The following is a 23,912-nucleotide window of genomic DNA, read 5'->3' as shown; positions in this document are numbered from 1 at the left end:
ACACTGTGTAATTAATTAAATCAAGATGAAGGGCAGGCAGGCTAGGGAGGACTGTGGGTCAGTCTTTCTGTTCTAACACAGAAAACCTACATACTTAGACCCTCCTATTCATCTGAGGAGGGAAAAAAAAAGCTCTCAAGTCCAGACAGGTGAACACTCCAGTGTGAGCCTATCACTTCTCAAAGAGTCCTAAATGTCACATAGAGAATCTATAGCTACCGCCTCCTAGAAGCCAACAAAACAGACCATTATAATAAACTTCAAAAAATCTACATATACCCACAGAAGCCTGATGTTTTGCTTGTGATCCAACATTAAATTCAGGTATTCAAACAAATTATTTCAGTTAATAACACAGAACAAAGTACACCCCAGATCTAGGTGGTTCATTTCTTTTTGTAGTACTGGGTATTGAACCCAGGGAGTTCTACCTCTGAGCTACATCCCCAGATTTAAAAAAAAAAAAAAAGTCTTTAAACTGGTAAAGTCCTCACTAAATTGCTGAGGCTGATCCTGAACCTACACTCCTGCTGTCTCAGTCTCCCAAATAATGGGATTACAGGCGAGTTCCAGTGGGTGGGGTTCATTTCTTACTAACATCCCCCCCCACCCTCACCAGGCTCAAGGTCAGAGAGGACAGGACCTTTGCTCCTTTACCTCTTTATTCCAATATGCAGCTTTACCATATGAAGTTAGGTACATAAATTTAAAAGAACAGGGCATATTCACTGGTCGATGTTGTTTTTGTTTTTTAAAAGAATATGAAAGCCCAGTGCTCTGAAAGGGAAAAGATAATATAAAGCAACTTAAACTTTAAAATGTTTTGTATCAGGGGTTCTTGCCTCAGAGAGGCTATCATACCTAGCTATGCAAGTAATGTCAGGTACCTGAGCTGGCTTGGGAACATCAATAGAGAATTCATTTTGCTCTGGAGACAAGCTCTTATTTCTTAAGAGGTCTTTCCAGGAGATCTTGTGGTCAGCTGTGTAAAGACTAATGGCTCTGAAATGAACCTGTGACCATGTCTATGGTCACTATACAATGAAGAAAAAGCAGAGGGTCTATTTCCCATGAGGTTCTAAGAAAATTAAATAAATCCCATCTGCCAAGAGATCAGGAAGCAGGGAAATGAAAGAAGAAAGGGGCATAAGAGGAAAGAGTTCAAACCTATCTTAACCTTGAGGTTTTAATGACAGTTCTTAATGATGAGCACAGCACATCTGCAGCTTTGCTAAGACTGCCTTAGAACTGAGATGACAGTGTTTTTGTCTCCATGCCTATTCTATCAAATACAACTTGTGGTTATGCTGGTTTAACTATACTAGTATAGCCCAGGTGGTACATAACATAAGAATTATTCTTTCAAGGCTGGAAATTAGATTTTAAGGTCTTGTGACAGTTCTTAAGGTTCTTTTCTCAACCAGGCTCTCAAGAAAAACACCTCTGACATCCAGACACACAGAAATTTTTCTATATGATCAACACTATCTCAAACCAACCATGCCACTGTAGGCCAGAGAAGCCTAGTGCTCATCTTTTTGTGGTGTCAAGAGGGGACTCATCAATTTCTCCACAATTACTCTATCCACCTCCCAGTATTTCTCAAACTTTAGAGTGCATCAGAACAAATTGCCGAGCCCCACTCCCAGAGTTCTGATCCCAGAAGTCTGAGATAGGGACAATTCTAACCAATTTCCAGATGATACAATACTTCTGGTCTGAGGAATTGTAATTTAAGAACTAATGCAATAATTTTTTTAAGAAGAGTCAGGCGATTGTTTCTAGCTTTAAAAAAATGACATCTCCCCAAACTAATACAGAGCCTAGAGCTTTTTATATGTACAAAACTGCTGCCAAAATCCCAAAGTGTTTGATTTGCTGTATAAGCAGCCAGTTGTGATTTTTGCATTCAGCCACAAAGCAGGATTGTAGATTTTTTTCTTCATTACTGGAGGATTTGTTTCATGTCTGTATTATTGTTTTACAGTTTCTAATTACTGGGCTGTGAAGTGCCAAATGGTCAACAAGCTTCCCTATTGTTATTCAGGTGCACCAACTGGTGCCAGAGCTGAAGAGCGCCTTGTGTTATACGACTGCTGGGCAACACACTTGCTGCCTGTGGATATCCACATACTACTTAGACAGGAACACAAATTAACCACCGAAAACAACCTATACCAATTAATCTTTCCAAAGCAAGAGCACTTGTGGCCTTATTTCTTTGTCAGAAGCCCTGTTATTTGACTGCACAGTCCAGGAGGACCAGTTTTAAAAAGCCCACCCCTAACATTTTTTCTTCTAGTTCTTTAAAACATAGTTGCCATCATCAAAGAACACCCCCCAAAAAATATAAGGACATTAAGTATTTAGGTTGATGAAAAGTAGCGAAATTCCAGGTAAAGAAAACTGTCACAAGCCCAGTTACCCTGGCTGTGAGCTCACAACCTTATCTTGGACAACTGGACATGAGTCCTGGCACTGACTCCTGTTTTGAATCTGGATTGTGTATATACAATAAGTTATTAAACCTCTGTAGGTATCAGTTTCCTCATCTGTATAATGAAGATAGTTTACTATATAAATTTTATTAGGCTGGCTTGCATATTATAAGAAATAATCTATGCATATTATCACTGTGTTGGGCACATTTTAAGTTCTCAGTAACTTTAGGAATTACTGTAGCTACCTGTAAAGGTCTGGAGTAGGAGATGGGTCTGTGCCCTCCTTTCTCTTGAGAATGACAGCAAACCATGTAGAGGAGTATGGTTTCTCCTCTGTCCAAAAGGGACCAACCAAGATTTAGGAACTACTAGTGTGGGAAGTGAAGGAGAAGAACTGGTAGATTCTTCCAAAAAAACTGAAGGGAACGGGAGCAGTGGAAACAGGCAGAAAAGTCAAACCTGATAAGAGTACCTCTAAAAGGTCTCCTGATCAATGTTTAATGATTCCAAAGCACCTCAAAATTATTAGCACAAAATGCACATGTTCTACAAATTTCTCCTAACCAGATACATTCTCTCATTCAAATTCCCTACCCCAATAGGCCCAGTAGAACAAAACTGAGCTGACACAGAGGGGACTGCAGACAGGGTGAGACCCTTCAATCCGAGGGACTACAAGAGTAAAGGTCACAAGTACAAAATGAACACACATTCTTCAGCAGCTGTTTCCTAAAAAAGCTAATTCTGAAAAGTACGCAATCAAGAATCAATGAAGTAAAAGGAGGGCTATTCCCCCTCAAGTAGCTTAGGAAAAAAGCTGCAATAGTATGAACATGTGGATAAACATAAAAGATTTAAGGTAATTCTTAGTCACTTAAGATAAAATTACATTTCTGGCTTCAGAGATGTGTATTCTGCTATGCTGTGAAACTCAAGAGTGAGAAGTGTTCTGTCAATGACCCTAAGCTCTTGAAAATGCAAGTGCTATACAGGAAGAGAACACCACACACTTGATACAGAGGAGTGCTGGAGAGAGATATTATCTTCATCCAATGGATTGTTTGTACTTTTCTTCCTAAAATTCAAATTGAAGTCATTAACCAATCGTAACTGTTCTTCAGGCTCCATGTCTGGCCCACAACTGAAGTGCTCTTAAGTTTCTGGTGACAGTACACTGATGCAGGGCTGACCCACTCCAAAGGTTAAATGAAGAGCTTAACTTATTCTTGGCCTAAGAAGAGTAACAGGCAGAGTCCAGGTGGGAAAATACTTTAAGAGCTGACAAGTCCACTAGGCTCTCTCAAGAAGTCCCTACTCTACAACAGTACTGGAAGTCCCAAAGTCAGAATGTTGTATCAGTCCTTTCAATTCAGAAACCTTCTCACAGACATTCAGAGTAGCCAGATACACCATAAGATGGTTCATTTTCTGCTTGTGAACCAGTCAACTCACAGGATCTTAATGGTGAACATTCGGTCTCCTGTTTAAGAAACTATGAACCTTATTTTTAAAGATTCCTAGAAAAAAATCACCTGCATCTCTAAAGGCCAACCCACTATTTAATAATCACTTGAAGGGCTTAAAGTTGTTTACATATAACTATATTCTGCAAAGACCTAAGTCAAATGTACCCTTATATTTTATAGCTCCCCCATTCCTCACTGTGGGATGAATTAAGCATACATTCAGAGCGGCAGAGCCCCAATTCCTTACTTTTTCTGTCTTCCAAAAGATATTAAATCTAAAATAAAATTTAGCATAGCTTATTTGCCTTCACAAAACTTTGCCTATGCATAAATTTTTAAGTTGGGGAAAAGCCTATGATAAAAAGGATGTTTTGCTTCAGAAAAATAGTCACTACTCTTGACAACAGAAATAGTCAAGAGCCAAAAACACACACACCAAAAAAAACTATAAACACAGAAAGTCACAGAAAGGGATGCCTCCTGCTCTCAAGTTCCGGTATTCTTATTTTACTCCCAAACATTCAGCTAAGTGCCTGAACTATACCATAGAATCAGCACCTGATTCTTAATGACCACCTCTAAAATGGACACGGGCTCTAAGGGATGATTTCACAAAGCTTAAAAAAAGCTCCCACCCATTCATCCAGTCCATACCTGCCACAATGACACAGCAGCCAGTTTTACAACTATTTTCATACATCTCTCTTTCCACAAGCCATGACTTTTTAAATTAATAATTCCTGGCAGAGACACTAACAGCCACCAAGCCAAAGGCAGGCAGGAAACATACTTTTCTATATGAAATGTCCTCTCTACTAACTATAAGTATCTGCTTTGATATTATTTAGAATAACTTGCCCCAAATCAACAAAATCAACCTATTTCAAAGCAGCTATGACAGCTCATCTTAACAGCCAGAGACCACCAAAAAGAGTACAAGGTCAATGCTTCCTTATGCAGACCTAAAAACTTCAATAAGATTAACTTAACTAATAGGATTTTAGGGATGTTATGAAGGCCATTATGGTGTCTCCTACAAGCTAGAGGCTCCAAAGGGTTTAGCCATTTTATTTAATCTCATCTGTCCTAATCTAATCAAAGTTGTCTCCCTGCATTCTGTCATTGGAATTTGAGCAATGATTTCAGAAATGAAAGAAAAACTTCCATTCAAATCATATTCTGTCCAAATATATACTAAACTTTGTCCAAAAATTAGTGTAGACCTGGCTACAAATAACATGTGAAAGTCTTAAACTGCCTTAATTTGCTAATTTCTATGATCTACCTAGATTAAGAAATGATTATACCATCCACCTGATACTTATAATTAAACATCACAAGGAAAAAAATTACATGCTGGTTAATAATCTCAAAACCCACACCTTCCTTCTCAATTGCCTCTAAGGGGAGCAAGGGTCTAATTTAGCAGCAAGGTCTCTTCAGACAGGAGATCAAAGACAAGGCTGATTGAACAGCAGATAAATTCTTTTGATTGACATCCCATGTTCCTATACAAGGTGGTTTCTCTACCCCTAAGATGCTGCACACACTACCTCTAGATGCTCAGCAGAAAAACAAAGGGCTACAGCAAATCCATGTTGGAAGAATCTGAGCTCATCTGAATCCATTAGTACACCAAAATTAGTGAGTACATCCCTCATCCTCTGTTTTCCAGTGCTGCATCACAATCACCAAACTCAAACTCTTATGCTAACTCATAGGAGTTAATACGCACAGGGGAAAAAAAAAGGAATACAAAAATTAATTGTATATTAATTATGGGCTAGTATATTTTTGACCTGCACTGTCTAGTATAGTAGCTACACTGGAATAAAAAGTAAATATCTCATGAGTATTTCTATGCTGGTCACATTTTTTTACCTTTTTGATGTGGCTACTAAAAACTAAACTGTGTACCTCAAATATTTCAATTGGACACCACTATTTTAGACAATCTGCTCACTTTACCACCTCAACACAATTTAAAAATGAGGTACATACATATTTCATTCCATTAACTATGAGGTCAAGGCCAAATGATAATCCTCAAAAGTAATAACAGAACATTCGCAGAACAAATATTTATGTGCTAAAGCCTCAGGAGAACTCAGAGATTCCAGTCCTGGCTCAACCACTAAGTATCTGATGCAACCTTGACTATTCTATTTAACCTTTCTAAACTCTTAGCCACACATCCATCATGAGATAGAGGTTTCACAAACCTAATATCCAAATTCATAACTACTCCTGGATACCTCAAGGCAGAATAAAATGAGTCCTAATTTTGGTAAGCAGAGCCTAATTTCCAGCCACAACTTCATTTACCCAGTGTATTCAGCTTTGGGAATTTCTCCAAAACACTAGTTCGAACAATCCACAACTGACTCATCTCAAATACTTACTGAGTGAAATGGTCACCTTCCTACTACAAGAAACATTTCCTCAGGTTATGCTAACAGCACATTTTAATTTGTGGCTCCATAAAAAAAAAAACTGCAAAAGAGCTGTTATTCCCAGAAACTTTAAAGTTGAAGGAATCCAAAAAGAATACTGGTTACCAGAAAAAGAATGGCAGCTATCAAAGGTGTCAACTGCAAAGGATGCACAATTTGCCAAAAGATGTCATAAGTCTGTCTCACACCTCATTCCTCACACTATCTCATACCAGTCATGCCCTGGCAGCCCCAGACCCTCCACACAAAGCTACTAAGAACAATATTGCCTTTAACACCTACCTCACTCTTAATCAAATCTGTATTCCCAGTAGCCCATAATCTAATTAGGATTTGAGAAAAGCATTTTAAAGATTTTATTCAACATACTTCAATGGAGGCAGAGCCTCAGCTGAAGGTAGGGAACAAAGATAAGAGTGGACCTGGCTCCTGGCAGTTTTCCAGTGGCAATTCATACATAATTCTAATGCAGAACACGCCATGACTGAAGTAAACCCAGGTGGAGAAGGAAGAAATGAGAAATAGTGTTCCATACAGTGAGACCCAAGGGACAAAAAGCAAAGAGCAGTGTAGTGCATAGAGAGCAATAAGTAGTTCATTATTGCTGAAGCATTTTAAAAAGGCAAATATGAGTGGTGAGTGGAGCCAGTTTCATGAGCTTACAATCCATTCAGTCCCACAGAATGGTCCCTTTGTTTGGTTTAAGACTATCACAATCTTGAAATTCCTAATAATCTTCTTAATAAGAGGCTCACATTTACATTTTGCACTAGCCCTAAAAAAGTAAATCGCTGGTCCTGGTGCTGAGAAATTGTAGGAAATCAGGTAGGAGTCCCACAAAACCAAAATGATGCAAGTCCTCCTCTAAACTCTGAATGACCCATTAGTAGTCCATGTCTTAATGGCAGGGGCTCTCAAAAGAGTTCTTGACATTGACCAGAAGTCTTACTGCTAAGATTGTAATTCAGTAGGTCTGGAAGAAGAAGGCTATAGAAAGTGTTTTTTGTGCAGTACTGGGGATAGAACTAGGGGCATTCTACCTCTAAGCTACACCCCCAGCCCTATTTTTTATTCTTTATTTTGAAACCGGATCTGAGTTACAAGGGGCCTCACTAAGTAGCTGAGGCTGTCCACGAACCACGATCTTCAGGTCTCAGCCTCCCAAATGCTGGGATTACAAGAATGCGCCACCATGCCCAGCCAGAGTGAGTGAGTGAGTGAGTGAATGAGTGAGTGAGTGAGTGAGTGTGTGTGTGTGTGTGTGTGTGTGTGTGTGTGTGTGTGTGTTAGTTACTGGGTATGGGACCCAAGGGCTTTCTACCTCTGGGCTATACTCCCAGACCTATTTTATACTTTATTTGGAAACAGAGCATCACTAAGTAGCTGAGGCTGGCTTCGAACCTGTGCAATCCTCCTGTCTTAGCCTTCCAAGTGTGGGGATTACAAGCATGCACCACCATGCCCAGCTCAGAAAGTGCATTTTTAAAATGCTCTGTCAAGTTTGATGTCAGCAGTTTGAAAAATTATATAAAAAATAAGGTATCTTCACCCTTTGTTATCTCAAACAGGAAGAATACAGAGAAGAAGGTTCCTTTAGCAACCTTCAGTTTCCCAAGTCAATTACCTACTCCAGACATCAAGGTACCCTTTCAAAAAAAGTCAGTAGAGCACAATTTTAGAGAAAAAGCAGGTCAGAGGCATTGTTTAAGGAGTTAAACCAGGAGGCCCATCTGCCTGATCTTCAGCAAAGCCAGCACAACCACGTTCTTCTGGACAAGTGTCGCTGGGCTGTCTTCCCTGGGCCTTGCAGCCACAATGGATTCAAGTTGGAAACATGGCAGCTTTGAAAGATTACCACACAACCTAAATCAAAAACATCCAGAAAAATCACCAAGTCCATGAAAATGGTAGTAACAGCAAAGTACACTCACACAGAGCAGGAGCTAAAGCTGGCCCACATGTATGAAACAGGATCTCTGGCTCTGTATGAAAAAGCTGACATCAAGTCACCTGAAGACAAAAGGAAACACCTCCTAATAGGCGTGTCCTCGGACCAGGGGGCTCTGTGGTGTGATTCATTCCTCAGTCGCAAAGCAGATGAAGAGCAAGGTGGCATCACTCACAGCAGCTGGAAAGAGGTTATGCTGGTTGAATCAGGGGCATCCATAGGACTCATTCTGACCAGTTTCAGGTGACATTCAAAGACGTGGGAAAAAAGCCCTCTACCTCTGGAGATGCATCGGTCATTACTCTTGAATTACTTAATTCTGGATACGAGTTTGATGAAGGCTCTTATCTTTATCAATTCAGGTCTTTTATCTCATAAGACAGAAGAAAAGCCCATCTTTTAATACCATTGCTAGTGCTGAGAGAATGAGCATTTCTGACGATATTGATGCCAATGTGCTGCAAAATTACCAGGAATACAATTGGCCAGGCCAATATCATCTACTACTCGCTGAAGGAGCCCACCACCAGGACAACGGCCATAGACAACACCAGCAAAAACGCTTCTGAGATGATTGATAAGTTGTCTTTGACATTCAACTGTACCTGACAAGCTGTCATCATGAAAGAGCTAACTGAAATTATCTCCAGTGCTGTAGCTCTGGACTAATGAAAATCAAGTTCCATCCCCAGAGAAGACATAAAGGAGACTTTCGTGAGCTGCTTTTTAGCTTATTGCTATCTTTGTCAGAAGAAATATGGTCCATCGTTTGAATTAATGAAGACAGCAAGATGTTTGTAAATTATCTTACAATAAACTTACAAGGGAAAAAAAATGAGTTAAACCATCCCAATAAACTTTTAATGCCTCTTACCTAATTTATATTTAGTTTTTAACTCCTACCCCCTTCCCACAGCCTCCAATTTCCAAGCATCCACAGTATAACAAAGCAATCTGTACACTTAAGATGACTAAAATTGTGCTATGTAAGACTGTGACAAATAAAAGAGGCAGGAAAAAAATGATTTCATGATATACTTCTTGAAAGCCAATGTTTTCTTCCTATCTTGCTCATTCCTTCCAGATTTACTGAATGTCACTCTTTAGGTTCCCCTTGTTATAGTCTCTCGAAGAACCTATGCCTAACCTCTAAAGTCCTCATCAAATTACAGCTATTTGGTTATTGGGGTTTTATGCTCCTATCCTCCATTGAACAACTTGATACCATCAAGAACTCATTCACAAGTGCTCACTATAGCTAGCAAGCACCTACTAGATACAAAGTGGAATGAATGCAAAAGGTTTACAAATCTTGGGCTTAGGATTAGCCATGGGAAAGAGGATAAAGTGAATGTTTATAGTGCCCAACAAGGCAAAAATCAAGCATACAGTAAGACTCTGACAATATATTAAACAGAGGACCAGACTATGAGATGTTGGAAATTTGTTCATGTCTAGTTTTGGTGGGGGGAGGGGAAAGCAGTGCTAGGGATGGAATTCAGGGCCTCACACATGAGTTGAGTGACATCCTCAACCCCCTATTATCCATTCTAAAATAGTCCTGAAACAGTATTGCAAACTGAATCACAAAACTGTAAAACAGGCAAAGAGGTTGTTTGGAACTCACCTCATTTGGGCTGTCAAAGAAGAGTAAACCAAAGGACAAGGTTGTTTGTATCTCTCTCTCTCTCTCTCTCACACACACACACACACACACACACACACACACACACACACACACATACAAGTACTTAGTATTAAAAAACAACAAAAATCCTTTTGTTTCAGTTCACTCAGAAAAACCAGAGGTATAAGGTATCCAATGTCTGAGACAAAGTGTAAACAGCAAAAGAATGGCTAATTCTCTAAAAGTACCATGTGTACACACAGAAAGATACATTAACCCATCCGCTCACCTCTCACCTCAGCAAATGCCACGGAAAATAACTTACCTTCAAAAGACATGTATTTATTCTTTCATGGGCTCCAACTTAAATACTGTTCCCACCTACTTATTTAACCAACTCTTGAGTGATTAAACTGACTTAAATTACACTAAATTCTTAATTAAAACACACTATAGAAAATGATGAACAACAAAATTCAGATGCTGCACAATTTATTTACATTTCTGTAACAGCTTCCTCCAAGGAACTCAAAGCATTTTACAAACTCAAAATTATATAGTAGATATTAATCTTTGCAAAAAAAAAAAAAAACTCAGGAGAAAGGCAAGAGTGTAAGGGTGTAAGGTACATAATCAGTAATAGGTCCCTTACCTTCAAATACACCTTCCTCCTACAAGTCTAAAGGTGCACCACTGTAAGCCTCTCTGGACCACAGATCTATACTAATTTGTAAAATTATACACAGTATAAGTGAAATGTTTCAAGAAACCTCAAGAAAAAAAAAGGAACTAATCTAGACATGGTGGTACACATCTATAATCCCATTACTTGGGAGGCTGAGAAAGGTGGATTGCAGATTTGAAGCCAGCTTTGGCAACTATTCCATCCCACAAGAAAAGTTATATTCCTTTTCCTACATCTTTTCTATTTAGCAATTTAAAAAAATTCCAGCCTGGTATGGTGGTGCAAGTTTGCAATCCCAGTACATGAGAAGCCAAGACAAGGATCACAGGTTCAAGGCCAACCTCAGCAACTTAGTGAGGCTCAAGTAACTCAATAAGACCCCATTTCAAAATGAAAAGGGAGCATGGTGGTGCACACTTGTAAACCCAGTATTTGGGAGGCTAAGACAGGAAGATTGCAGTTTGTAGACAGTGTCAGCTACTTAGTGAGGCCCTTTGCAACTCAGTGTTCAAAACAGGAAACCCTGTTTCAAAAATTAAGAAAAAAAATAGGGCTGTGGTGGTAGCTCAGAGATAGAATGCCCCTGGGTTCCATCCCCAATACCATAAAAAAAAAAAAAACAGGGCTGGGAGTGTAGCTCAGAGATAGAATGCCACAAAGAAGGGGGCGGGGAAACCCTACCCTACTCAAGAGTAAAATTTTTACAACTGTCTTTAAATGTACTTCAGGATTTAAAAAGTTTAAGAAGTATCTAAAGCCTAATAAATTGCTAATTCTAATAAAATTCCAATTGTTCCTCCAAATCTCTGGGATCTAATCCCTCAGAGGAAAAAGTGTGTTTTAAACAAACACACCAGGATATTAAGCTTCATCAAAAGGTATTAGTGTATACATATATGCCTTTCAGGAACTATGTGCTTTGGGAACCTGTGAAGGCTGCTTCAATCTTCTAGGTACTTTTAAAAATATTATCTTGTCATGGGTTGAACTGCGTTCCTCCCTCAAAAAAAAAAAAAAAAAAATCTATGTTAGAGTCCTAACCTCTAGTACCACATGATGTAACCTTATTTGGAAATATGTTCAAAATGTACTTAGCTAAGATGAAATCATGCTGAACAAATGGGCTTCTAATCTGACTGGTGTTTTCATCAGAAGATGGTCATGTAAAAAAACGAGAAAACCAAGAAACAACGAAAGCAGAGACTGCAGTTATGAAGCTGTAGGCCAAGGAATGCCAAGGACTGCCAGCAAGTTACCAAAAGCTAGGAAGAGGCAAAGGAGGATTCTTCTATAGGTGTCAGAGAGAGCCTGGCCCCACTAACACCTTTACTTCAGACTTCTAACATCCAAACCGTGAGAATTTTTCTGTTGTTTTAAGCCATCCAACTTGTGGTACTTTTGTGAGGAATGCCTTAGAAAACTAATACTACCCCCCCGCTAAGGTGGTATTGAAATATGTGACCACTGAATCTAATTCTGAGCAGCCCACCACCCATTCTAGGATTCCAAGAACATTTGTACAGAAAAAGATCTCCAAATAACCCCATTGTTTGGGAAACAAGAAAAAAAACTGAGCTTGACTTAGAGTCTGATATTCCCTTCAGTGAAAAGAGAAACCATTATCTGGAAATTGAGAATATTTTTAAAACACTAAAGTTTCTGAAAAAAATAAGATACAGGCAGTTAAGTTTGTAAGCAAATAAGGAAGACTGAGAACAGTATTCGGGAAAGCCACACTCTACAAAAAGAGAAGAAATGCCCTAGGACCTACATTGCTGCCCAAGTAAACTTTGAAGAACTTGTCTCCGAAATTATCCTTGCTAGCCTAAGTTATTATCCTCTGTACTTATTTGAAAATTGAAAGCTTCAAGAGAATCCTAACCTTAGCCTGGTTTGGTGTAACCACATTTGCAAAGAATATTTGGAGGAAAGTGGTGAGGAAAAAGCTATCAGATTCCACTATCCAACCATCCATCCTTTTAAGTGTCTGACTATAATCCACACAGACATACTTAGCAAACTTTAAAATACAGCCTCTCAACATTGTTACAATTAAGTCACTCCGAAATGTCATGAAAAGCAATCTAGTCCCATTAAAATCTTCACATTCTCATTAAAAAAGCACTTACAGACTTGAAAATGTTCCTAATACATTATTTAAAGACACAAGATGTACAGTGACTAAAATCCTTGTATAAAGAGTAGCAGCCTACTTCTAAAAAAATTGTGTAAATTTGTGTCATAATTGGGTAATTGTCAAACTGTAGGTACTAGTCAGGTTGTAGGGAGAAAAGACTTGGGGGGGAAACTTTCCCCAACCTGAAATTTCAGCCCACCCAGGGACCACCCACATCAGCAACATATACAACTCAGCTTATTTAATGGTCCTCCTTCTTCCCCAGCAGAATTTCCAAGTCTAGAAAGGAAAAGCAGGAAGAAAGGAGGAAAGTTTAGACCATTTCAGCAGACACCCTCAGGACACTAGTCATCAAGTAAAGTCCTGACCTCTGGTCAGTTTGGTCTCCTCCCTTTCAATTAAGGGTCATTGCTATTTATCTGCTGCCATTCAGAGAGCTAAATGTGTTTTTACAGACTCCAAATCCCCTAAGGAAACAGCAGGGGACCCCGGGCTGGAAATCTTTTTTGCTCTTCCCTTCCTCCAGCAATCTGCCTTCAAAACACCACACAATCCACCTTTAACACGGGTGCTGAGTTTTGAACACTGAGGGAGTGTGGCACTGCTAATCCCAAAGCAGCTATAGCTGCAGCATCTCCATGGAAAGATGGCAAATGCCCTTTTGGGTCAGTCTGAAGTTAGATCTATGAAACGCAGTGAACTGGGTAAGTTTGTTGAGTGTCTATTTTCAGTGAAATTAGAAAAAAAAGTTGAGTTTGTATAAAAGATGTCCTGTTTTCTCTCTTCCACTTTATATATTCTGTACAGTATTCTTCTGAACCTCCATAAAATAAAAAGATGGACTTTCCAAACTCTTAAGATCCATCCTCTCAATCATTTCCTTTGCAAAAATGCATTTGTTTCTATGAGCAATTAACTGCCAAGTCAAAAAAAAAAAAAAGCCCCATAGTACTTGATAATTCTGACTCGTTTTTAACAACAAATTATGTTTTAAAAACAGTCCAGGCCCTTGTGTGATCTTCAAGTGTGGGAGGGACCTTGTAACTTGTTTCTTCTAACAAGCAGAACAGGGTAAAGATGACAGCTGCCTTTCCATCCAAGGTAATGTCTTATCTCAGTTATTAACAAAAATACTCAAAATATATTTGTCAGCCGGGCATGGTGGTGCACACTTGTAATCCTAGTACTTGAGAGGCTGAGACAGGAGGATCATGGTTCTCAGACGGCCTCAGCTATTTAGTGAGGCCCTCGGCAACTTAGTGAGACCCAGTTTCAAAATAAAGAATAAGAAACCGGGCTGGGTTGTAACTCAGAGGTAGAATGCCCCTGGGTTCAATCTCTAGCACCACAAAAAAAAAAAAAAGTGTGTGTGTGTGTGTGTGTGTGTGTGTGTGTGTGTGTGTGTATCTGCCAAGTCCAAGTCTTACTAGATTCAGGATGGTAAGACAAATATTTCCTTTTCAGTTAAGAACCTGTAGCATTCACTAAATATGCTTATGTATACTACATAGAAAACAGATTTGTTCTGATTCACAAATATAGACAAGTTTGTTTTATTGTCATTTTTCTTTCCTTCCCTTCAAAATTTAAAAATAGAATAAGAACTGCAAGCTTTTGAGAGTTCCAGGTAACTTGGTTTTGCTCCATGATAAGTAGTTTTCTTGCTTCAAAATGAGTTAAGGAAGGGAACACCTCAATGAACAGAGCCATTAAACCTAAAAATTTATCTACTTTAAAACTTTCTCCATGAAAATGAATCCTCCTCAGAGAATCATCGAAGGTCACCATTAAAAAAGACTGCTGAGCTAAAAGCAGTGGTGCATGCCTATAATCATAGCACTTGGGAGGCAGAGACAAAAGGATTACAGGTTTAAAGCCTGTACAAGCTAATTTAGCATCTGATTTATTTCAAAATAAAAAATAAAATAGGGCTGGGGGTGTAGCTCAAAGGCAGACTCTCCCTAGGCTCAATCCCCAGGACCACAAAAAGGAAGGAAGGAAGGAAGGAAGGAAGGAAGGAAGGAAGGAAGGAAGGGAGGGAGGGAGGGAGGGAGGGAAAGAAAAGAAAGAAAAACTGATTTTGCTAACCTGTAGTCCAACATCCTCAGTTATTGGAAAGTTAAGCAACCTGCTTAAGGTCACAAAATTAACTACAAAACCTAGTCAAGATGACTTCCAGTTTTATTTCTTGTACCATACTGGGAATCTTTCTGTCCCCACGTAGTAAATGGATACAAATACTTTAAAGGGAAATGTCATCAATCAACATCCTGACCTTGGACCTCAAACACAACAACTAGTGGGGAAAGAATACCATATTTATGGCATTTCAGATTAAATACAGGATATATGAGAAAAGTTCTGCAGTAAAAGCCAATGTCTACAGAATATCCATGTGAAAGTATTTCATGATGTGGAATTTCTACGTTCCTTTTTAAAAAAAAAAAGTAGCTGAAATTTTAAAACTTAAGCCATTTTTCAATTATAGGAGATAATATTAACACCAGTATCTTCCCAGTCTGTTTTCTAAAAAACGTGCTTTCATGCACTAAATTAACTTAGAGTAAAAAACTTTGACAGCCCCAATGTCTCATTCCAATATGCAGTTTGGGTATTGGTACATGCTGTGCATGCAAGGCCCATTGATGCAGATACAAAGACATCCCTTCCCTGGCCTGAAGGAGTTCACATGCAAAGCAGATTTTGATAGAACCTAGAACAGAGGTGTGAGCAAGGCTCTGCTCAGAATACAGATGATACAATTACTTCTGGGTCAGAGAAAGATTTGAATTGAGTAGAATTTTGCCTGGAATATCTAAAAGGGTTCTACTAAATTTGGCTGAGACTTATTATAAGAACAGTAACCCTGTTCTAAATTGGAGACAAAATGCCATTCCTCCTCATGTCCTATTTCTGTTACACATTTGAGTTCTTTATTGCTATAATCTGTTTACATGTCTGTCTCCTCCACTGGACAGCCAGCTCCTGAAGGAACAGACTCCCTTTCATCATTCTGTCCAGGCAGTACCTGACAGGGCAGCCCTTGACACAAGCTAAAACTCCACCCCTCAGCTTCCATAACTAAACAGCTATTAGATCACTTACAATTTCCTTTTAAGACTGTAATGAGACATTTTTTTGTGTGTGGTACTGGGGGTGGAACCCAGAGGCTTTCTACTTCCAGGCTATACTCCCAGACCCATTTTATATTTTATTTGGAAAGAGGGTCTCACTAAGTTGCTGAGAGCCTCACTAAGTAGGCTCTCAGCTGAGGCTGGCTTCGAACCTGTGCGATCCTCCTGTCTCAGCCTCCCAAGCGCGGAGATTACAAGCATGCGCCACCACACCCGGCTTATTTTTTTTTAAACAAATTTTTTATTGAACATAAATGGAGACACATTTTTAAAATAAAAAAAATGTTACTAGCTTGCCAGGATTTCACACAGAGCTTCCAGGAACACTGTTTAACATAAATGCTGAAGCAGTATTTAATTATTCTTAACTAATGTTGCTACTTCTATGTATTATATATTTCTATTCTCTTTATCAACCTTCCTATTTCACAAGCCAAAGTCCTGAAATATGTTAGCTATCCCATGAGGGAGTGGTATGGACAGGATTCCCATATCTAGGAAGTTTGGAGGATGGTGGGTTAAGCCAAGTTAGAGATAGACATCTCAGTGCTTTCAACATGTGAACATTAAAATAAATTTCTGAGAAAAGAATGTAGTATTTATGGTCTTCTTCCATTAGTCTCAAAGCATCTTAGCCCCCATGCTTCTATAGAAGGTAAAGAATACAAGCTGGGCTTGGTGGCACACACTTGAAATCCCAGTACTTGGGAGGCTGAGAAAGAAGGATCACAGGTTCACAGCCAGCTTTAGAAACTTAGTGAGGTCCTCTGTAACTTAGCAAAACCTTGCTTCAAAATAAATAAAATAGGGCTAGGGGTATAGCTCACAAGTAGAATGCCCTGGGATTCAATTCCCAGTATGAAAAAAATTCATTTTGAATTTTTTGAAAAATTCATTCACGTTAACAGCATTTATAAGTTGACAAAAATGATAATTCTCAGTGACACATCTTCCATAAATATAAGAGTAATAACAATTCATTCTTTCATTCATATAAACATACACTGAACAGTACTATTTAAGAAATACAAAATATCGAGCCAGGCCTGGTGGCGCATGCTGTAATCCCCATGCTTGGGAGGCTGAGACAGGAGGATCACACACATTCAAAGCCAGCCTCAGCCGGGCGTGGTGGCGCACGCTTGTAATCCCCGCGCTTGGGAGGCAGAGACAGGAGGATCGCGCAGGTTCGAAGCCAGCTGCGCGCACTGGCTTAAGAGACCCTGTTTCCAAATAAAAATGTAAAAATAGGTCTGGGAGTGTAGCCCAGAGGTAGCAGGGCTTCCAGGAACCCCAGTACCACCAAAAAAAAAAAAAAAAAAAAAAAACAAAGCCAGCCTCAGCTGGCTTAAGAGACCCTGTTTCTAAATAAAAAAAATATAAAAATAGGTCTGGGAGTATAATAGCCCAGAGGTAGAAGGCCCCCGAGTTCCATCCCCAGTACAAGGAAGGAAGGAAGGAAGGAAGGAAGGAAGGAAGGAAGAAAGGAAGGAAGGATTGAGCACTCATGGAGCTTAAATCCACTAGAAGGGATGAATACCCTCCATCCCCAGCTAGGGAGATAAAGAAGTGTTTCTGGTCTTCTTTTGGCTGGACATTATTTCTTTTATAGTCCTTCAGCACCAGTTGGCAGTTCTGTAAATACCTGCAAGCAGCTTGATCATAGTAAGTCTAGATATTTTCCAAATTCCCATGAAAACCAATCAAAATAGTAATAGAATGGACTGTAAGAAATCCATGTTAGATTTTTTAATCATATGGGAAAATGTCTACAGAATACAAATCATCCAATTTAACTCTCTTGAATTTCTACAAGGAAACAGGCCCAAGAGGTGAGATGCTTGACTATGGCCATATAGGGAATGTAGTTAAGATTAAGAACCAAAGACTGTCAGCTCTCTAAAATTGTAAAAGATGGCAAAGGTTGCATGGCAGCTACAGAAGAAAGTGACCATCCACCACCTGCGGCTTCTTCCAGCCAGGAGCTGATGCCTTTGTGAAATAACACTTCCCTTACTCCCTCCTCCACAATGCCTTATTTTTTTTTTTTTAAGAAATAAGAAGTATTGGAGACATGTCTCCAAGCATTGTCACAACAGTTTTCCCTTCAGTCATATCCAACCCACCTTCAGAGAAGTCTAGAATGATTAGTCTTTTTTTGTTGTTGTTGTTGTTTTTTGTTGTTGTTGTTTTGGTGGTACTGGGGGTGGAACCCAGAGGCTTTCTACCTCCAGGCTATACTCCCACACCTTTTTTATGTTTTATTTGGAAACAGGGTCTCACTAAGTTACTGAAAGCCTAAGTCGCTGAGGCTGGCTTCGAACCCGTGCGATCCTCCTGTCTCAGCCTCCCAAGCGCAAGGATTACAAGCATGCGCCACCACGCCCGGCTAAAATGATTAGTCTTTGAAAAGTGAGCAAGATGGAAATCTGTAAGTGTCCCTGGGCACAACAACAGGTTTCAAGGCAACAAAACACCCATGAGTATGCTCTTTTAGAGAAGTTTTAAACTAATTGCTTCACCTGCAATTAGAAATGAAAAGACACAGCAGAGTAGGTGTTATGTCCTAGATTCTGTCCACATATCTTTCTTTACCATGCTAAATCACCCTAAATCAGTGTCTAGTTCTTTCTCTAAAATAAAAGGTTGGGCTAGATGCTATAAAAGCACCTTAGAACCTCAAATTCTATCATTTAGCTGAAAAAATGCCAAAGAACTTTCTAACAGAAGATGAACTTTCTCTTGGGTTAGAACCAGTTTTGTTCATTTTCCAACTGAAATGTGCTATATCTGTATCAAGTACTTGAATGTTACAGGACATAAAATAGGTAAGTACTCTCCAGGTACATTTTATTATACTTCCCTCTCATTTAACCTACAATGAAGAGATGTAGTATGAAATACTATAGAGCCAAAGAGCACAGTATCCCATGCTGGTATAAATACCATGGTATATAAATTCCAGAACTTACATTTAATAAACCTGTAATAATTCACCAAGAGGGACAAAAGGCTAAAGTCACAGCAAAAATTAAAACACAGAAATGTTAAAATATCTAATTCTTAAACTTTGGTTTAAGGTAAAAGACATCATTCAACACTGGTAAACTGAAATGTTCCTAACGTTTGTATTCAGATGCTGCTTTGTTTAAAAAAAAAAAAATCGCAAGGGCCATCTGCACCATACTATGAATTCATTTTGCAAGCATGGTGGCACATGCTTGTAATCCCAGTACCTGGAAGGCTTAGAAAGGAGAACTGCAGGTTTGCAGCCAGCCTCAGCTACTTAGTGAGACTCTCTGCAACTTAGCGAGACCCTGTTTCAAAATAATATAAAATAGTGCTGAGGGTATAAGCTCAGTGGTAGAATGTCCCTAGGTTCAATACCTAGTACCACTCCCCCCCCTCCCAAAAAAAGGCAAGCTGTACCTGAGCCTTTGGAGGAGCCTTTGCTTTACAATCTTCCTTAATTCCCACCTAAATCCTTGTTTCCTGGGCAGGTTAAGACCTTTAACTTGGATCCCAAGAGGTCAATTCAATGCATTTTTGACACCCAGATAGCAATATTGTTTGGAGTAAATTAAAACCTTCACTAAGAATGAAACAGAGGTGAAAATAATATAGAAACAAAGGGGGAAAATATAGGTAAGAGTGTACAGAACTTTTACAGAAGTTCTAATTTCAAAGTAAAGAAGAAATAGAGGAAATTAAAAAGTTGTGCTACATATGAGTTTTACTGATTTTAAATATAATCACAGAAAGTTACCATCATGGGAAAAAACGCAATCCTAATACTTTAAGAATCTAGGAAATACATTGATACAGATAATTCCAACATCTACTGAGACCATTAACTTACTCCTGAGCAAGATATCAATTTAATCTTTGTAAGCTTCGATTTTCTTAACTATAAAATTGAGGGTAAAGGGATCCTAGATGACCTGAAAAAATTTTTCTTTTAATCTAACTCTCCTGAATATGTATTCTATTGACATGTATTCAGTCAACAATAAGACCTGCTTTTGGTCTGAATGTATATGCAACATTCAGACACTGCAAATACAGAGAAAGAAGACAACACTGCTTCTTTAGACTTCTAACCTTGTAATTTAGACAAGTAAAGGGAATTACAGAACAAAGTACTGGAAAAGAAATTTAAGAGGCATTGTAGCTGGGCCTAGTGGCACATTCCTATAATCCCAGTACTTGAGATGCTGAGACAGAAGGATTTAAGGTTCAAGGACAGCCTAAGCAATGTAGTGAGACTCTCAGCAACCTAGGAAGACCCTGTTTCAAAACCAAAACTAATAGGGCTGGAGCGTAGCTCAGAATTAGAATGCTCCCAAGTTCAAATCCCAGTAAAACAAACAGACACACACACACACGGAAATATTGACAGCGTCTTTAAAACCATCTTTAGTGAAGATGCTGGTTTATCTTGCCCCCTCTAAGTCATTAATTTTTACCATCACAAGAAGGCAAACACTTTTTTACATTGTATAAATGTATAATTTTTGGTTTGATTTTAGTTTATTTCTGTAGGTTGGCCCATATTCATCTGAAAGTGGTATTTCAAACTGCATACAGTGGTGCATACTGATAATCCAAGGTAGTCAGCAGATTGAGACCAGAGGCTGATAAACTGATGACCAGCCTGGGCAATTTAATAAGACCTCTCAAAATAAATAAAAGGGTCAGTACTATAGGTTTGTAGTGGAGTACTTCTAGATTCGACCCACGGGACAACAACAAAAAAAAGGTACAGAAAGACAATAGGTTGTCAATGATTTTCTCTTGGTATTAAGATTATACTTGAGCGGGTGTGGTGGCTTAAACTTGTAATCCCCGCGCGCTTGGAGATAGGATTGCACAAGTTCGAAGCAAGCCCAGCTGGCTTAAGAGACCCTGTTTCCAAATAAAATTATAAAATAGATCTGGGAGTGTAGCCCGGAGGTAGAAGGGTTTCAAGGAACCCCAGTACCACAAAAAAAAAAAAAATTAAAAGATTATGCTTTTCTCTTGGTATTAAGATTATGTGCAGTGTATCTTTCTTGCTTATTTGTATCTTCCAATTTGTCTATAATAAACATACGTGGCCTTTATCATTTTCAAATTTTTTAAATTCGAAAATTAAAATAAGCACACACAGCATTTTAAATGCCAGACTTAGAAGGAATAGAAAATGGGGCTGTCCATACCAAGAGAGCCCTTCTGTCCTGCCAAAGATAAATGTAAATTGTTTGGCTGTCTCTGCTACAACCAGTTCAATTAGCGTCAAAACAAAGGCTCTTTAAAAGGCCACTCACACTGTATGGGCTGGAGTCTAATTAAGCTAGTTGTAAATTAATTACCTAAAGTTGTCAAAATGGGGGGGGGGTCATTCTCTCCATAGTACAACCTGAAGATGATTTTAAAGGTAAGCAAGAGGAAAAATATCTATAGCAGCAAATGTTTAGTTTTATAAAATAGAGAAAGAGGCTTTCCAAGTCATTGCTGATTCATGACAGATTTCCTTGCCAAGACTTGATTTGTTAAAGTTCTCTCCTTTCCCAGTTTAAGTACCTCCTCTGGCACAGAAAATGATGCATTTTCATTCTCTCTCTTAATCCTTAAGGCTTCAGTTCAGAGATGAACGAATCAGCGCCAAGTTGTCTAAGAGACAGGACACTGAATTAGGGCTCCAAACATTAATCCACAGTGCCCTCTGGTACTGTGCGGGTGGAGAATTCACCACAGCTTTTCTAGGAAGACTGACCCCCAAACACACCTGCACACTGCTTTTCTCCCCAAATCCTCTTAAAAACAAACTTGCTGTGAGGATGCATCACCAATCTAGATACAATTTTAACTACAAACCATATTATTACTTCTCTTAACATTTTCAGACATCACCAACACCTTTTCAGACCCTTAAAACTGACAGTTGTTTTTCTCTTTTATCAGAGGAAGTCCTCCGTTAAGTATGAACGCGTTCCTTATGGATGTCATTTAAATGAAAACCTGAATATTCCAAATGACTGAACTCAATTCCTATTTTGATTGGTGAACATATTTGAACAGTAAGAGACCTGGAGGACACTGGACAAGCTTAGTTTGATCCATTCAATACACATGATAATCCTATTAATTACTAAGAAAACAGCACCCAAGATTGAGTTTTGTTTTTTGTTTTGTGAACCCAGGGACTGTCTACATTTGAGCAACACCCCTACCCCTATTTTTCTTATTTTGAAACAGCACCTCACAAACTGCTGAGGACCTTAATAAGTTGCTGAGGCTGGCAGCAAACCTGTGATCCTCCTATCTCAGCCTCCCAAGTACTGGAATTACAGGCATGAGCCACCACACCCAGCAAGACTGAATTCTTAAGAAAATATAATTTTTTTAATGTGAAGCAGATCTGGACTGAGCCATGACTAGTGTTACTCAGAACACTTTGCCCTGAAATTAATATAATCATTGTCTCTATGGGATGGAAAAATCTCAAAGGCCACTAATATCCAGTGGTAACACCTTTCACAATAACCCAGGAGAATAATAAGTGAGCCTATTTGAATGCTTTCAGTAACTGGAATTTAAGACCCTGAGACAACATTACTAGAAAACGATTCTGTTTGTACAGAATGCCATATTATGTCTCCAGTGGGAGTAGGAGTGACCACTTGGATCTAAATCGCTCTTCCTGAAATCAACACTGCAAATACTTTGAAAGAGCCAGCCTCTTCTACAAGCTAACCATTCCCAGGTCCACTTCGTGCAGCATGGTTAGTTAGGAGTCTCTCCACAGTTCAGATTCTTCTCTTTCATACCTACAATCCAGATTTAAGGTTAACTGAAGATAACAGTCACCCATTCACTAAAAGCCGTCAATATTTCCTGTACACAAATACAGTTGATCAAACTGTTTTAATTTAGGACAGAATGGTGGTGGCATCTTATTTAGTTAACAGATTATCTAATCAAGTCTGTCATGATATCTCCTTTCTTAATAAAAATTACAAAAATCCTGGAAGGAAAAAAGGGGTGGGGGAGCTCCTGGATACCAACCTTGGCAATGGTTTTTGGCTACCACACCAAAAGGCCACAAAAATTAAGAAATAGGACCACATTGAACTAAAAAGCTGCAACACAACCAAGAAAACAAAATGAAATAGGAGCTGACAGATTAGAAAAAAGAACTAAAACTATGTATCTGATAAGGGATTAATATCCAAGATTTATAAACTCATACAACTCAACAGTAGGAGAACAAACTGAATTTAAGAATGGGCAAAAGATCTCAACAGACATTTCCCTAAGAAAGATATCAAAATGACCAAAAGGTATATAAAAGGGTATTCATGATCAGGGAAATGCAAATAAATCTACTATAAGATATTACCTTATACCCATTAGGATGGCTATTATCAAAAAGTCAAAAGATACTGCATGTTGCAAAGTGGAAAGGGGGCAACTTTGTACACTCTTGGTGTGAATGTAGGCTGGCACAACCACTATGAAAAATATATGAAAGTTTCTAAAGATATTTAAAATGTAAGTACCATATGACCCAGCAACTCATATTCTAGGCATATCCAGTCAGGAAATGAAATCTCCACCTCGTAAACTTATCTATATTCCCACGTAGACTGAAGCATATTCACAGTAGCTATAAGGAGTCAACCTAAGAGACAGTTGACAAATGAATAAACAGTGGTATGTATGTCCAATGGAATATCATTCAGCTCTAATAAAGAACAAGATCTTGCCATTTGCCACAATGTGGATGAGTGTGAAAGACATTATGCCAAATGAAGCCAGATAAAGGAAAATGCTGCATGATCTCACCAGTGGAATTTTTTTTTTAAGTTAAATACAGAGAATAAAATCCAGAATAAAATAGTACTTATTAGGGACAGGGTAGAGTAGGGTAGGAAAAGAAATAGGGAAAAGCAGGTCATAAGATAGTAAGTAGCAGATAAGCAGGATGAACATGTAGAGAGATATAATGCACAACATGAGGATTACAGATAATAAAAGTG

General features: G+C 38.8%; 1 protein-coding gene and 1 pseudogene across 5 annotated transcripts in view; one reads left to right on the top strand and one right to left on the bottom strand.

The window, feature by feature from the left end:
* Nucleotides 1-23,912, bottom strand: part of AUTS2 (activator of transcription and developmental regulator AUTS2) — a gene marked incomplete at both ends in the record, with an annotated part of 1,191,273 nt that overhangs the window by 1,130,088 nt on the left and 37,273 nt on the right. The gene's annotated exons all lie outside the window — the stretch shown is intronic.
* On the top strand, nt 8,143-8,977 carry LOC308268040 (ATP synthase subunit gamma, mitochondrial-like; annotated as a pseudogene). Its single transcript has one exon. The product of its transcript is annotated as an ATP synthase subunit gamma, mitochondrial-like (transcript).

The sequence above is a fragment of the Muscardinus avellanarius genome, assembly GCF_963383645.1.
Source record: "Muscardinus avellanarius genome assembly, chromosome: 10".
Taxonomy (NCBI): Eukaryota; Metazoa; Chordata; class Mammalia; order Rodentia; family Gliridae; genus Muscardinus; species Muscardinus avellanarius.
Note: the sequence above shows the minus strand (reverse complement) of the source record. Positions and strands in the feature narration are given on the sequence as shown.